The sequence below is a fragment of the Chaetura pelagica genome, unplaced genomic scaffold, assembly GCF_000747805.2.
Source record: "Chaetura pelagica isolate M959 unplaced genomic scaffold, ChaPel_1.0 scaffold302, whole genome shotgun sequence".
NCBI lineage: Eukaryota > Metazoa > Chordata > Aves > Apodiformes > Apodidae > Chaetura > Chaetura pelagica.
In genome coordinates this window covers 1,430,056-1,436,455 of record NW_009952561.1, presented here as the reverse complement: position 1 = coordinate 1,436,455, position 6,400 = coordinate 1,430,056, and positions in this window count along the sequence as shown.

Sequence of the window (6,400 nt, the reverse complement as noted above, 5' to 3'; positions counted from 1 at the left end):
CCGCGGGGTGGGAGAGCCCCTCCGAGCCCCAGCCCCGGGCTCGGCTCCTCCTGGGAAAAGCCTCCCCCAAAACCGACAGAAAACCGGTCAAAAACAATAAATCAGCATCTTACCCCCAGCTCCTGCTCTGTCACCGGGACGCTTCGGCAAAGAGCTCCCCAGGCCCGTCCTGCGAGCTGCCCCCGGGCCCCTGGGGGGGGCTGCATCCCCCGCCGTCGCCCCCAGGGGACAAACGACCCTGACCCAGACCCCGCCTGGGGCAGGAGCCGCGACCGCAGCCGGGCGAGCAGCGCCTGCGCTGCTGCCGGAGATGCTCAAAATAGCGAGCGGAGCCTCATGCAAGAGAAGTTTCTGAGGGCAGGCACGCTTCAGTGGTCCTGCTCTGCAGTTTGCCCTCACGTGGACACAGACCCTAAGTCCCAGGGCTCCCACCCCGCGTGGGGCCCCGTTACTGCCCCCAGGACCCCAGCAAACACCCGCAGCGAGCGTCTCGGCGGGTGAACCGCCCCGGCTTCTGCATCAGACTTGGACCAATCACCATTTTTCTCCGTGGTTCAGACCCAGGTCCTGTCAACCCAACGACACGTGCGAGTTTCCCCCCAGGGGCAGTGGGTGAGTGTGTCACACCAGCCTGGGGGTGCCCCGGATCTCTGCTTGTGCACGCACAGATGTACGAGATCAGCGCGGGCAGCGCTGCCGGCCGGAGAGCTCTGCCCACACCCACGAAACACCTAACTGCACTAACAGTGGCACTGCTGGGAAAGGGCAAGAACACCCAGTGGGGTCGGCATCCACTCTCCCCGGGCAAGAGGGACAAACCCTGCCTGGAGGACGCTGCTCCTTTTTTAAAAGCTGAGGGCAATGATCCGGCGGGCAGGGCTTGCAGGCTGCCTGCTCACCCAGGGAGCCCCAGGGCTGCACCCATCAATCGTTTGTTAGCCAATTGCCTGATCCCATCACTCTCACCCCCAGGGTCCCGACCTGGCTCAACCCATTTTGCCACGGAAAGTCCGTTGTTCTCCCTCCCCCGTTGGGGATCACCCTGCAGAGTCCCTGCCTAGAGATTGCCACCAGCTTTCTGTGTTCCCGGGCAAAGCAAACAGTTCCAGCCTCCAGCTCCACACCCCGCACTGCTGGTGTGTCAGGGAGCCTTTCCTTGATTCATTTTAAGGCAAGACCCTAGTTTTGAGGATCCAGTGCCATGCATTTGAAGATACTCATTTCCCAGAGCAACTGCACACTGTTCAGCACTCGCATGTTGTTAAGTAAACACGTTGCCTCAACCCTCAGCATTTCCTATGGCCAAAGTTTTTTTTTCCCCTTCCATGTTGCAGAAGATTGCCCAAACACTGTTACTGAAACCATGTGTGTTCAGACCTGTGTGACTCCACTCCGGGCCCGTGTCACCCCCTGAGGAGCACCCAAAACCACAGCCTGTGAGAGCAGAGAGCAGCCACAGCACCTGGGCCGGGCAGGGAAGGGACTGGGGATGGGGATGAGCCACCCAGGTTGGGTCACAGGTCCTGCAGGGCTTGGGAAAGCTGCTGCCACAGCTCAGGGTGGATCTGGGGAGTAGGAAACACTTGCTCTCCCCAGGATAGCATGGGCTGCACCCTCAGGAAGTCCCTGCTTTCTCTCCAGAGCAGCATCTGGCTCCACAGCACTTTCTCCCAGTGTGGGTGAAACTGATCCTGGCGCTGCCGGCACCGCCGAAGGCGCAGAGGGAGCCTGGCCCTGAGCGAGCAGAGCTCTCCCTGCACTTTGCACAAGGTGTTTGGTTTGGTTTTTTCCCCCTAGAGTTTCCTGTTGGATCCTGACAGAGCTGTTCTCCCCTGGAAGTGCAGCACTCATCACCATCAAATAAATGCACCGACCAGCTTTGCAGCCACAGCTGCTCCCCACGCTGTTGCCAGCCACCCGTGGCCACGTGTTGGAGCAGCAGCTTCCCTCCCTGCTCTCATCCCTCCACGGGCTCCCTGCAGCCATGCACCCTGCCAGAAGCTACAGCCCAAAATGCATCATTCAATAATTACATCAGGAGAAAAGAAGTGATGACCTCTCTCCACATCTCCTCCTGCCAACACTCCCAGAGGGCCCTGATGGGACCAAATCCATCTGCAAGCTGATACACCCCCGGGGTGGCTCTAGCTGGGATGCCCACTTTGCTGTGCAGGACAGAGCAGGGTTTTGGCATTGCCCCTCTTGTACCTTTTAAGGGAAGGATCATCCCTCGATGCAGCTGGTGTGTTTTTCCTGGCGTTGCCCCTCTCCCCACGCACACAGGCAGCCAGAGACCCTAAACACACACTGATGGAGCCAGAGTCTGAAAGTTCCAGGCACTTACTGTAGAGCTTTTGGCCCCAGCTTCTGCATCAGACTTGGACCAATCACCATTTTTCTCCTTGGTTCAGACCCAGGTCCTGTCAACCCAACGACACGTGCGAGTTTCCCCCCAGGGGCAGTGGGTGAGTGTGTCACACCAGCCTGAGGGTGCCCCGGATCTCTGCTTGTGCACGCACAGATGTACGAGATCAGCGCGGGCAGCGCTGCCGGCCGGAGAGCTCTGCCCACACCCACGAAACACCTAACTGCACTAACAGTGGCACTGCTGGGAAAGGGCAAGAACACCCAGTGGGGTCGGCATCCACTCTCCCCGGGCAAGAGGGACAAACCCTGCCTGGAGGACGCTGCTCCTTTTTTAAAAGCTGAGGGCAATGATCCGGCGGGCAGGGCTTGCAGGCTGCCTGCTCACCCAGGGAGCCCCAGGGCTGCACCCATCAATCGTTTGTTAGCCAACTGCCTGATCCCATCACTCTCACCCCCAGGGTCCCGACCTGGCTCAACCCATTTTGCCACGGAAAGTCCGTTGTTCTCCCTCCCCCGTTGGGGATCACCCTGCAGAGTCCCTGCCTAGAGATTGCCACCAGCTTTCTGTGTTCCCGGGCAAAGCAAACAGTTCCAGCCTCCAGCTCCACACCCCGCACTGCTGGTGTGTCAGGGAGCCTTTCCTTGATTCATTTTAAGGCAAGACCCTAGTTTTGAGGATCCAGTGCCATGCATTTGAAGATACTCATTTCCCAGAGCAACTGCACACTGTTCAGCACTCGCATGTTGTTAAGTAAACACGTTGCCTCAACCCTCAGCATTTCCTATGGCCAAAGTTTTTTTTTCCCCTTCCATGTTGCAGAAGATTGCCCAAACACTGTTACTGAAACCATGTGTGTTCAGACCTGTGTGACTCCACTCCGGGCCCGTGTCACCCCCTGAGGAGCACCCAAAACCACAGCCTGTGAGAGCAGAGAGCAGCCACAGCACCTGGGCCGGGCAGGGAAGGGACTGGGGATGGGGATGAGCCACCCAGGTTGGGTCACAGGTCCTGCAGGGCTTGGGAAAGCTGCTGCCACAGCTCAGGGTGGATCTGGGGAGTAGGAAACACTTGCTCTCCCCAGGATAGCATGGGCTGCACCCTCAGGAAGTCCCTGCTTTCTCTCCAGAGCAGCATCTGGCTCCACAGCACTTTCTCCCAGTGTGGGTGAAACTGATCCTGGCGCTGCCGGCACCGCCGAAGGCGCAGAGGGAGCCTGGCCCTGAGCGAGCAGAGCTCTCCCTGCACTTTGCACAAGGTGTTTGGTTTGGTTTTTTCCCCCTAGAGTTTCCTGTTGGATCCTGACAGAGCTGTTCTCCCCTGGAAGTGCAGCACTCATCACCATTAAATAAATGCACCGTCCAGCTTCGCAGCCACAGCTGCTCCCCACGCTGTTGCCAGCCACCCGTGGCCACGTGTTGGAGCAGCAGCTTCCCTCCCTGCTCTCATCCCTCCACGGGCTCCCTGCAGCCATGCACCCTGCCAGAAGCTACAGCCCAAAATGCATCATTCAATAATTACATCAGGAGAAAAGAAGTGATGACCTCTCTCCACATCTCCTCCTGCCAACACTCCCAGAGGGCCCTGATGGGACCAAATCCATCTGCAAGCTGATACACCCCCGGGGTGGCTCTAGCTGGGATGCCCACTTTGCTGTGCAGGACAGAGCAGGGTTTTGGCATTGCCCCTCTTGTACCTTTTAAGGGAAGGATCATCCCTCGATGCAGCTGGTGTGTTTTTCCTGGCGTTGCCCCTCTCCCCACGCACACAGGCAGCCAGAGACCCTAAACACACACTGATGGAGCCAGAGTCTGAAAGTTCCAGGCACTTACTGTAGAGCTTTTGAAGGTGCCATAACAGAACCAAAACCTGAAGCATGAGAAACCACCAGTTATGAAAATGCAGCAACTGGGTTATACTTAGAATAATAATTAAAACACAAACAGAGAAAACAGGGAAAAGCAACTTTCCTGCCTCAAAACAGGGCTGGCTGTTCCAGCAGGGAGGACAGGGCAGTGCCCAGGTAAGCTCTGGGAGTCCCAGCAATGGGAACCCACCAGCCTGCAGCAGCACTTGCCCACTTGAACCCATATTTGTGTCTGTGTTGAGCAGGCTCAGTGATCCACCACGCCACAAGCAGCACACACACAAGGAGATGCTGGTGTTATAGCAGCAGCAAAATACAGAACCAGAACTTCAGCACAGCCTCACCCACAGCCCCTGTCCTCCCCTCCATGCTGTGGGTCTCCTCTCCATCCCACTGCTCACTGCCAGCCCCACCCCCCAGCATTTCTCACCACATCTCTACAGCCTGGCCCTGCCAACTACTGTCCTTTTCCCTGCTCTCCATCCCTGTTTCCTTTGCAAAGACTAAACTGTTCCATGGAGTATTTTTGTACTGGGGCATCTCTTGCAGACCTTGTGACTCGCACCAGGGCCTGGATCTGAGGCAGCCCTATTTGCTACAGGCAGTCACAAGGCATCTGGTCATACTGCTGCTCTTCCTGCTCAGAGCCTTTCAGTTCTCCTCACCAGTTCTCTCTCACCCAGGGTCCCCCTGCAGGAAAATACCCTCCGTGTACCCCAGGGAAAGAACAGGGCCCACAACAGACACAGAATAATCTGCTTTCCAGACTCCACTCTATTGCCAGCAGCCAAGCATCCCTCTTGGGTGCTGTTAACCTCACAAGACTGGGTATCCATGTTCTCCAGCACTTTTGACCCTGCTACCTTCCAGCACTCCTCAAGGTCTCTGTTTTGGTAGCATCCTGCAGCAGGGAGTTCCATGGCTGGATCACAGCACGCTGAATTACTTATTTTCTTCTCTTCAAACTTGCTCTTTTCAGTTTCAGTACCTGTTCCCCTTTTTCTCGTGCTATGACTAAGGGAAGCTCCCAGCAGGTTGCTCTGCTGGAGGAGCAGTGGCTGGGTGTGCAGTCAGCAGTTTGCTGGCTTGCCCTGCAGGGTTTTTCTTGCAGTCAAATTCCCACTCTCCTCTCCATGCTCCCAGCCCCCCTTCTGTCTCCTCCCTTCATCATTCCCCTTTCATTCCTCCTCATCCATGTTCACTTGCTTGGCTCCCTGTAGATGCTTCCACATTCATAAACATCATATCTTTAAAATAACCAGGGAAGAGGTTTGCTTGACTTCTGCCCAGCCCTGGACCCCACAGCAGAGCCATCTGCTCTCAGCAGCACCAGGAGCTTTGTTCTGATCCCAGGACACAGCCAAGTGTCTCGTGGGGCAGTTCTGTCCAAGTCACCCCCACATCCTGCATCCTCCCCACCACCCCACACACACCAGCTCCTCCTTACCTCAACCAGGCACCACTTCTGTTCTCCTTGGGCTGCAAAACCTCCTAGACCAGATCTCCACACCTGCATCAGACTGGCCAAGGAGCTCTGGCCTGTGGGAGGATCCCTACATATCTCCCCCTCGTTGGCAGGTGGGAATGGGGGGCACCTGCTGGCACTGTCAGCAGGAGGGTTTGGAGGGGCAGCCTGCAGGGATGAGGGAGCTGCTGGAGCTGGCAGTGACAGCCAGGGATGAATTAGTCACCCGAAAGGTTGATCTGTGCGTGGCTGCAGGCACGTTGCTCCCCTGGGACAGCCCCCCCTGCAGCCTGGCTGAGCTGCACCCAACAGCCACAGCTGGTGTTTCCCACCACAGACATTTATCATCCATCCAAGCCCGTGTCTTTGCAGCCACAGGAGGGAAGAAACCACTCCCCGTGGCAGTGGCAGAAGATTCCCCGTGGCAGAATCTCAAGTTAGCACAAAAGGAGCCCCAAAGCATCCCTGCTGGGGCAGTGTGCAGGGGGGCTCTGCCCCAGGCCCCCCAGGCTCTGCCTGGCAAAGCTGCTCAGGGATGAGCTCCTACCCGCAGAGGGAGCCCCAGGGAGCCGAGTAAGTTCGGATCAGTCCATTCTCCAGAGGTTCTGATTTTCCTGTAAATGAGAAGCAGGGGCTGGGAACACGATTTTCAACTGCAGCGTTTATTTGTCTGAGGGTGGCTGAGCCCCCCCCCCCCTTCCAC